Genomic DNA, 10,517 nt, shown 5'->3' on the forward strand with positions numbered 1-10,517 from the left:
GGGGGGGGGGGGGGGGCTGTGCATAAGTGTGTACAACATCTGTAGACACGAGAGGATTTTAAATCGTTCAGTTTTGGCGCCGGATCGCAGTCATGGCTTGGAGGAACGCCAAGCCAACCTATAGTCCAGGCTGTCCTTGAACAAGTCACCTCCAAATATTTGTGTCGTGCTGGCACCGAAGCATTTCCAAACACAGCAGTTCCCAGGGCGCTCGCCAGGCACCGGCCCGCTCCCAGAACATCACTTCTGCCCGAGGCGGCAAAATTGGGATGTCAGCGGTGAAGTGAGCCCACGGATGGGGACACGCACCGGTTGCGTTCTCCGCCACGCTCCAAGGGCTCTCCCACCCCGACAGCTTAGCGAGTCCTCTGCTTCTGCTGCACGGGAGGCTGGCGACAGCCCTGTCACAGCTGAGACTAGCCATCCCGAGATGGCGAGCGGGGAGGGGAGGACGGTGCTCCCACGCTGCGGCTACGCAGGAAGCTGCAGCCACGCACCTGCATTCAGGCATGGCGCCAGCCTCCTGCACCAGGGGCTGTGGAGAGAACGAGGAGGCAATGCTCAGGGGCCCCCAGTGTGACAGACCCTTCCTCTTATGGGAAGAGAGAGACAGAGAGGAATTGAGCAGCCGCCTTGCATTGACACCCTCTGGCTTTACCAGGGAGCAAGCTCCACAGCCCCTCACGGTCGCCGGGCTGCCACGAGCACGGGCACGAGGCCTCCAAAACAAGGTGCAGCCGCCCGGCCCCATCTCCAAGGACGGCAGGCCATCTCGCAGCCTTCTCTGACCAGGCCTGCACATGCCAATTAAAGGATGCCAGCAACCTTCAGCCTCCTGCCGCCCTGTGGGTATGCTGGCTTCTGAGAAGAGACAGCTTTTCTGAGCTGTGCTGGCTGCAGAAAGTGTCGGGCTATTTATAACCGGTACCAGGCTGTAGCTGCTCCTGAAATCTTTGTGCTGCTTTGTACGGCAAACAAAGGCAGGCTGCTTGGCTGGTTTGCTCGAAACAATGCCTTGTCTCTCTGCAGCAGAGACGCTGGCTGTCCTCGCCCTGCAGCCAGAGCGCTCCGAGTGGTATTTGCAGGCAGCAGGGAAGGGTACAAAGCAGTTTCCTTCGAGTCATTAGGCACTGCCAGAGGCAAATGCAGGTCTTTGCAGCTATACAGCAGTCAGTGGGAGTCTGCTTCCATTAAAATCAGTACAACCCTGTGGGTAGAGCAACAGGTTAGGAAGCAGCACCGAGTTCTGTGACCATCCTCAGTTTCTCCACCCGTGAAATGGGGCTACCTTCTTTGAAAAGCACCTTGAGAGCAATGGATGAAAAGTGCCACAGCCCCAGTGGTGTTAATATTGCCACTGATGTCAAGGGGAGCAGGGTCAAGCCATAGTGCCACTTACTCTTCCTTCCCTCCTGGGAAAACATTATACTATGCTGGCCCTTGGGGGAATGGACAAGCTGGGGCCTGATGGGGCTTTTCCAGCCTGAGGTCCTGGGAAGTCCTGAACTACGCGCGGGACAGAAAGCTTAATACAAACTTTTCAGCACACATTCAAATGATTTCGTCATCAGGCTTAACATCCTCCACTTCATCACTTCCCAGCAACATGGGCAGCTTCATTGCCACAGGCAGAACGGGAGTCCTCTGGGCCCGGACTGCCAGGCAGTTGAGAAGTTCAATCCTATCCAGAAAGACTTTTAAAAGTCCTATTCTCACAGTCCATGTCACTGAAAAACAGGATGGAGCAAAGCTCCCGAGACAGATCAAGCATCTGAAGGACAGCCACAGTTCCTCAAGGCGTCAACACGACAACGCCAGTCCTCCCACACAACCGCACAACTCCCAGCGCCTCTTTGGGAACCAGAGCCAGGGAAGAAAGTTTTGGGGATGCCGACTTCCCAAGAGAAGCAGCATAAAGCAATTGAAGCAACAGGGCCACCCACAAAGCACATCCCCAGAGACCGAGCAGGAGCTCGCTGGGTTGGTGCTGGCCTAGGAGATGAGCAGGAAACATGCGGAAACCAGCACCCTCCAGGAGTGGGTCTGGCATCAATGTGCAGGGGCTGTTCTCAGCAGCACCGCGCTGCCGGCGGCACAGATGCCTGCCGGTGTCCAAAAGATGGTGCCGGGACCTACCGCGCAGCAGTGACATGCCGACTCCCTTTACTCACCCACCGCAGTGGGGTCCCTCCATCCGCCTCCCCAATCACTGCACCCTGCAGAGATCACTGCCCTTCCCCAGCAGGTGAGGCAGGGCGCTTTCTACCCTCTCCCTGCAGCAGCTACTCGATTGACGCTGCGGAAGTGAAAGCTGCCACAAAACGAGAACGCAGCAGTGCTAAGACCCTGACCTGCTGGCAACGCTCCTACCAATGCAGCCCGGGATGCTGTTAGCCTTCTTGGCAACAAGGGCACATTGCTGGCTCGTACCCATCTTATTGTCCTCTGTCACCTCCAGGGCCTTTTCTGCAGAGCTGCTGCCCAGCCAGTCACCCCCAGCCTGTCCCGGTGCGTGGGATTGCTCCGTACTAAGTGCAGGACTTTGCACTCGTCCTTGTTGAACCGCATGAGATTCCTTTTGGCCCAATCCTCCAATTTGTATCGGTCACTCTGGATCCTAGCCCTACCCTCCAGTGTACCTACTCCTCCTTCCAGCTTGGCGTCATCTGCAGACTTGCTGAGGGTGCGCTCTGCCATCTTCCAAGTCGTTGAAGAAGACATTGAACAGGACAGATCCCTGGGGCACTCCACTTGATACCTGCTGCCAACTAGACATCGAGCCATGATTACTACCCCCTTGAGCCTGATGCTGCAGCCAGTTATCTGTCCACCTTGCAGTCCATTCATCCAGCTCGCACTTCCTTAGCTTGCCTGCGAAAATGTTGTGGGACACTGTATCAAAAGCCTTGCTAAAATCAAGGTAAAGTACATGCACAGAGCTATCTCATCGCAGAAGGCAATCAGGTTGGTCAGGCATGGATATTAGGAAAAACTCTCACTAGGAGGGTGGTGAAGCACTGGAACAAGTTACCTACAGACGACGTGCAATCTGTATCCTTGGAGGTTTTTAAGACCTTGCTCCACAAAGCCTCGTCTGGGATGATGTAGCTGTGGCTGGCTCTGCTTTGAGCAGGGGTTTGGACTAGATGTGACCTCAGGAGGTCCCTTCCAACCCTCCTTCTCTATGATCAACACAAAACACCCTTTCCCTGCTGCAGGATTAAGCACTGTAAAAGCCACAGGTCATGCTCCCCTCTCCCCTGCCAAATGCCACAATGCTGACTTAGAAATCAGTGACGCTTAAAAAGCAGGTTTGTTCTGGGGATGTTTGCATTTTGCCTGAGTTTTTAGGGTGCACTTGGATCATCCTCCAGCTTTGCTCTGCCAACAGAGAGCTGGAAGCAGCAGATGCTGCTACATCAGTGAAAGCTGAGCTTTATGGGGAAAAATCAGAGGATCTGTTGTAAGAACATGAGCTGGGAGCACGGTGCCCTGAACAAAGCTGTGCAGAGCTAGAGAGCAGCCTTGCCAGCAGGCAGGATGGGTGTGCAGCAGAAACCAAGAGGACAGCAACCTGCACAGTGAAACCTTCCAGGCTGCTGCAAATTGAGAATGCAATTCGGGACACAAGCCTGTCCCAATACACCTGTGTGCAGTTCCCAGATAATCTTGGAGCCTTTCTAGTGACTCATTCATTAAGTCTCCATAGCTAAAAACAGACACTGGGTTTGTCCCAGGACTGACTGTCCCAGGTCTCGACTAGAAGCAGGAGCGGGGAGAACAATTATTTCCATACACAGCTTGAATGGCAATTAACTGAAATTAGTTAGAGAAAATGTTATCTTAGTACTTCAAGGAGACAGTGGACAATTGTACATCTGCAAGGATCTCAGAATAAAAGGCTCTGCCCCAGGAGAAATCTGACCTGAGTTTTTAGCCTACATCTTGTGTCCACAACCATCCAATGCACAGCTCTTTTCCACAGAGAAGCAGAAAGAAGGCATTAGTTCATGGAAACACAAAATACTATAATTTTCCATATAAACACATGGGGCAGATTTAGATTAAAATGTCTCAGGGAAACACAACCTTCAGAGGAGCAGGACAACAAAACAAGCCGTGGAAACTCCTGGGATGAGCATATAACACATTACAGAGGCTCACACTTGCCTTCGAAGTCTCTCCGCCATGCACAGACCAAGTCCAAGCATTTGCTGTTTGCTGGCTTGTCCATGGAGCTCATCTTCTGGGGTACATAAGCACTTTGGACATGGAAGAACTTACACTCACACATGGGGAAATATCCCCATTTTACAGGTGGGAAATGAAGGCACAGAAAAGCAAAGGGTCTGTCCATAGTGTGAAGCCTGACCCACATGTACCCATCACAGAAACAAGGTGATGAGGGTGCTGTAAGGGGTGTCCCTAGCTGCATGCTCAGGGTGCAGGTTTCTGGTACTCTCCAAGCGGCAACTTGGGGCCGGTGCACAGGGGATGAGAGTGGGGAGTTTTGCCAGGTCCCACGAGGAGCCTGCGGCAGACTTGGGCACTGGGCAGGATCTCCAGGACCTTTGCCCCTGAAACCCTCCTCCTTCCACTTTTGCTGAACTGAAAGTCGTTGAAAAAACAGAAAACAGAGAGAAGTGGAGCTGCAAGAGGGGCTTCCAGAGGTCGCGTCTAGTCCACTCCCCTGCCTCAGGCAGGATCATCCCTATCCAATCCATCCCGCACAATCTAACTTCTTCATAAACCTACCATCGTCCCCGACACAACACCAGACATTGCATCGATCCTTCCACAGGTAAAGCAGGGGACCACGGCAGCCACGTCTTGCTGCTATCCAAGGCTGCTAGCATCTGCTCCAGAGATCCCAGGCATGTCCCACATGCCCAGAGGTAAAAATCCCTGTGCAAACTACACCAATCTGACCAGGGAGTAAAATTCCAGATCTGGCAATCGGTGTGCGACCTACCTGTAAAATGGGGATATTTCCCCGTGTGTGGGTATAAATCCTTCCATGTTCAAAGTGCTTATGTACTAGAGGGGCAAGACCGCCTGGCCAGGAACCTCTAGCTAGCAACCAACCCCCCTGAGGGACAAACATCAGCACCACAGGACCCAGCCCCTAACTCAGCACTGCCAACCAGGCTCTTCTGTCAGCACCGTGGGAAAAGCATAAGTGCAAGCAGCTTGTAGCCCTAAGTTAGGCTGCCGTCGGTTAGTGGGTTCCCTTCTCTCCTGTCCTGTCTCTAGCCCCGACCCCACTCTCTTGGGGTCCCCGTCTGGTGCCCTGCAACACCGCAGAGGCTGCCCCAGCACCCCGCCAGCTCCTCCCCTCCCCAGACTGCCTTCCACTGCTTACTACGAGTTGATGCAAGGGGTGCAGCCAGAAAGGGGCCATGGGCACCCCTGCTCTGCAAGGATGGGGCTGTGCTTAGGCAGCCGTGGAGGACGACACTGGCAGAACAGAGCCCACGGGGGAAAACTGCTCATTGACCGCTCACAAATGGAGAGCATCATCAGTGTGGGAACAGCACAGGCCATACAGCCCATGCTGGTGCAGGACTGGCAGTATCAGCACACCCTCCTGCCAGGCAGGGTCCTCGCTCAGCCACCCAGAGGTTGAAACCTCTCTCAAAGACAAGGCACTGCCAAGGCCCTTTGCTTTCTAGCACCCAGCTGCTGCTCCGTGTGCGACATGTTAGCCAGATCCCACTTGGTCTAGGATGGACTTCGCCATGCCAGGCTCCCGCCACAGCAGCACGGTCTTCAGAAGCTTGGAGTTCTCTGTAGGACCATCCTCTTTCTGCACAGCAGTGAAATGGTTAATAAAAGGCTGCCACCGAAAAGGGAAAGGGGTTTGGGACCTGATTCTGGACCCCTGGGTCTCACTCCCAGCTCTGGAGGAAGCTCCTACAAGGCACAGACTCCAGCCCGTTCCCACATCTCTAGCAGACTGGACCACCTCTGACACTTCCCCTTCAAACCCTCCCTGCCCCTGTCCCACCAGGTCCGTCTTCACCTGCACCTTGCCCTCCCATCCAGCTCTCCTCACCTGCAACTCATTCAGGTGATCTGGGGGCAGTTACCCTCCCAGCCAAGCCGGGATGCCCCTAGCACAGATCTGGCATGACTTGTAGCTGCTGGAAAAATGCAGCTGCAGGGAGAGAGGCCCCAGGGCCAGAGCAGGTAATGAAACATAATGCCCTCTAGAAAGCCTGCAACCCTGCAAGGACTGAGTTTTTTTTTTTTTTTTTTTTGTTTAAATGGCTTCTAACTTGGCCTAATTTAAACTGATTTCCACAGCGCTGGTGAAAGGTACTGCTCCTTCTTCCCTCAGCCCTAAAAGTCACGTTCTTGGAAAGTCTGGGCAGAACTACAACAGGAGAGGCACCTGGTACTGCAATTGCAGACCAAGCTGCTGCTGCCTCAGCTGCTGAAAAGGGGGTCTTCCACCGGGGGATGTAAGCAAAGGCTCTGGCAACTCCACTTACAGGGGCAGCACACAGGCATGCTGGAAAGGGCTTGCGACTGTCAAGAAAGCAGAGACTGATGTTCACGCATGCCTCCATAGGCACTTTTCTTTTAGAACAGCTTCAAAAAAATCCCTCAAGTGAGCACATGCACACACATGTATGCATGCACTCTCAGCCCATGGCCAAACCTCTGAAGAGCTCTGGAAAGGCACCCTAAACCACACTGCTCCTCTCTGCAACTTTATCTGAAGCCTTATCGGATCCAAAGGCGCTTTTTGACCTCAGACAGGGCGGGCGGGAGAAGCAGAGCGAGAGCAGGGGACGGGCCGACGTCACTCTGTGCAAAGGGAACTACCCAGGCTGTTCGGGTCCTGCCAGCAACCGAGGTCATGTGGAAGCATTTAAGATTTAAGTCCTCATAAGGGACTCATTTCAGCATTCCCATCCTCCCTAAGAATGCCCCTTCTTCCAGGCCTGGCTCTTCCCCTCCCCTGACCCTTTCTTTCCCCTGTAGGGCTGCTTTACCAATGTGATTTAATTACGTGCTTGGAAATTGAAATTGCCGGAGTCGAGGGTGGTCTCCCTCGGTCAGCTCCCACCACCCTGGCTCTCGATACTCTGGTGCGTGTGAAACAGGAGGCTGGATTTCAGCAGGCGACAGGTCCCCCAGCTCGTGTGCCAGAGTAAGCCTGCGCTCCAGGTAGGTTTTTAGCATGGCTGGTTAGGATCCACATAGGATCTTCAGGGCCAGATTAAAGTTGGAGGGGGAAATATTCCTCCCAGGCAAGGTGACCTTGTCAAGCTGCCAACCTGATTTAGATGGGAAAACAAAAAGCAGCTGAATATTTTCTCTCTTTTTTTATTAGCCTTGAAGTGCAGACAACGGGGATAGGGCCAGAGAAACCCAGAGCCCCGTGGCACTCCCATCCTAGGAGTGGCCGTGTGGCTGTCTGGATGGGAGCGGGGCTTTTCAAAGGGTCTCATCACTTATTCACAATGCAGGCTGAGTTTGGGACTGGCCAAGGCTCTTAAAAGGCAGGAGCCAGCAGCACTGGAAGGACAGAGCACTGAGTTGATGCACTGTGCGGAGGCAATGTTATGATCTGTAGAGTGGGTCAGTCGATAAGCAGTCTGAAACATGGGGCTGTGCTCCCTGAACCCCTGCTACACAGGGCCAGAAGTGGGTGCCAGAACCTGGACTTTCACTTTAAAGTCACTTAAGACGTAATATACCCCTGCTTGGTGCAGCCTCACTGCAAAGTTTGCTTCCAGAATAAGTCTCAGCTCCCAGGTTTGCCTGGATGGCCATCTCCACATCGCTGGATCCTTGTTTGCATCACACGCTCCCGTGTCTCTAGACCAGCGATTCTCAAAACTGAGAGCTGGTATTTTCTGAGAAGTGCCTCAAGTCTCAAACAGTTGAGAAGCACTGCACCAGACCTTTTTGGGGCTTAGATGCAACACCCTCCAGGGCTTTTTGTGCTACAGAGTCCTGTCCCAGCGAACTGAGGGAGAATTTAATCCAAGGAGGGTGGGGGGAGGATAGTGGGAAGACACTGGAGGATCATCACCTGCTGGAGATGTTTAGCCCTCACCCTCACAGCAACATGAGTGGACTGGCAGCCTGAGTCAAGGGAGAGAAATGGCTTCAGCCCACAACCGCAGCCCTCTGATGAAAGCCGCACAGACATGCCCACACAAACCTGACTTACTGTGCCAGGCCGTAGGCACCCTGAACCCCACGCAGGCTGCCTTTTGAACCAAAAATAATGTACCTATGTGTGCCCAGGAGGATGGCTAATTAACACGGCTGAGTGGCAATGCCAATTATCCCATGCCCAGGTTAGCTGCACCTGCAGAGTCCTGCAGATGGGCCAGCCACACGATCTATACAGGTCGATGGTGACAACCATGCACTCTCCACCTCCCCGCACCCCTTCCCCAGTGCAGACTCCACAATGCAGGGGAGGTGCTGTTACAATAACCTGACATTTCTTGCAGTGCTTGTACAAAGATCAACACAGCACTGAATTGCAGCATGAGAAGCTACAGGTGGAAGCAACAAGACAACGGTCCTTGCACGCATCTAGTCCACGCGGAGCATTTCAGGGAGTTACATGGCTCGCTGACAGTGACCCAGGAACCTGTTCAGATGCTTTGCTTATTAGAAACAGTACCCAAGGTGCACTAAAAACATATATGTAAAGAGCATTTAATATTTAGCAAATACATAATTAATACATATTTGAAGCCCAAAGGGCTCTGCCAAAACAGTCATTCCACACGAGGAGAAGCAGAGATCTATGCCATACCTAATTCAACACCAGTGTCCAAGTGAGCCCTCGGCAGATCCAGCGGCTGGTCTCCGCACTTTCATCTCCTTTCAACAGCTTCTCTTCCTGACTTGTTCTTGTCCGTAACCCACCACAATTTGCCACTGTGAAAAGCAGAAGACAGATTTCTCTCATTACTCCTTCTGGCTGCAGATTGATATCCATAATCTGGTACCTGTGCAAAGCCGCAAAGCCTTTTCCTAAGCGGCTGGTAGATTTATGAAAAAATGCTTTTTTCTAAAAGACCAGTTAAGCCTAGAAATTCTGCGATTAAAAGAGAGGGACAAATCACCAGCATAGGAGGTTGCACACCCTGGTTTTCCTAACTTTAGCAACAGTCAGGTTTAACACCCAAACCCCATCGCTGGCAGGTAGTAGAGTGCGGGGGGGGCGGGACCTCAAATAACAGCGTGCATTTAAACCACCACTTGTATTACTTATGCTAGTATTTGAGCACGTGTTCAAAGCCTATCTCGATGCCGACACCGAGCAACATATCTCTGCTACGGTCTCCACGTCCTCCAACAGGAGTCCCCTTACTTCTCACTTGGCCTTGGTGAAGTGAAGTGGTGGGGCTTCACCATCAGTCTGTCCTTCCTATTTGTACCAATAAGCACATCATGGTCTCCTGCTCCATCGGGATGCAGTAGAGTTCGATACCCCTGGGCTATCACCCAGCAGGAAGCCAGACATGCTGCCACCATGAACACACGTATAACTGACACTGATCTTGCCTAAAGTACCATTGGGGGCTGCTGCAAGGGCAGGAGGAATTAAAATGAGATGGGGAATGGACTGCATAGATCCCCCTTGCCTGGGTCGCTCTACTTTATTGCTGCTAGTCACATCACTTGAACCAGGATTTAACACAGCACTTGCACCTAGGAGTAATGCTATCCCAAGGACAGCTTCCCCACCACTATGGCATGTTTGCACGCTGTAGCATACTTACACTTGCTCTATTGCTGCCGAGTTAGGCAGCACTATTATCCTCATTTCAATTGAGGCAAGGATGCTAAGTGATGTGACCAAGGTGTCACATCAGGTAACTGAATACAGGTCCCCCAGCATCCCAAATCAGCAAACCATACTTGGGCAATACTCTCTAACAAATAAAAGGCTTTGCTGAATCAGAGAAGCTTCCGTGAACAGCCCCTTTGCTGAAGATGAGGGTTTCAGGATAATGTGGAGTTGCCAAGCCAAGCCCCAAGACTGAGCTTATGTACGCACGCAATCCCAGTGGGGTTCCCTGTCTGTGCCCTTAAGAGTGCCTTGTCCAAACACCTCTCAAAGTTTCCCCATGACAGAGGGGCAGATGCTGTAGGTCCCAACGTTGGAAAGAAAGGGGGATGTCCAAACCAGACACAGAAAGAGGAAAGCAGCTCAACCCCAATGGCTCTGGGAAGGGCAGCTGCCTGCAGGCAGGACGGAGCTTTTGGCCATCTTCCCAGGGACTGGATGCCAAGTCTTAATGCCACCGAGCAGCTTGCAAATGCGGCAAGGGATGAGGCTTGCGGGTTTGTGGGGAGGGATGGGGAAGGGAAGATCTCCCCACGCCCTCCCATCCCCTGAACAGCATGCAAGATGTCAAGGCACTTGCGGGAATCCCACCTGTGCTAACCTTCAACCCCAGCCGGGCCCTGCTCTCCTGAAGGACAGTCCCTGGAGCCTTCTCCATTTACAGCCCTGCAACAGGGAAGTAAATGCT

At 52.8% G+C, this 10,517-nt stretch overlaps 1 protein-coding gene across 3 annotated transcripts in view; it reads right to left on the minus strand.

Moving 5' to 3' along the window:
- PTP4A3 (protein tyrosine phosphatase type IVA, member 3) overlaps positions 1-8,911 on the minus strand; it is a 75,821-nt gene extending 66,910 nt beyond the window's left edge. For 2 of the 3 annotated variants that reach the window (XR_002099598.1, XM_019528225.1), the window contains exon 1: positions 8,789-8,911. The gene's annotated coding sequence lies outside the window, so the exon portion shown is untranslated. Of the gene's footprint in view, positions 1-7,001; positions 7,287-8,788 lie in introns of all 3 variants that reach the window. The other variant, XM_019528231.1, reaches the window with a different exon arrangement.
- Between the last annotated feature and the right edge of the window lie 1,606 nt (positions 8,912-10,517).

This window comes from Gavialis gangeticus, unplaced genomic scaffold (genome assembly GCF_001723915.1).
Source record: "Gavialis gangeticus isolate Ggan-Ray unplaced genomic scaffold, GavGan_comp1, whole genome shotgun sequence".
Classification (NCBI taxonomy): Eukaryota; Metazoa; Chordata; order Crocodylia; family Gavialidae; genus Gavialis; species Gavialis gangeticus.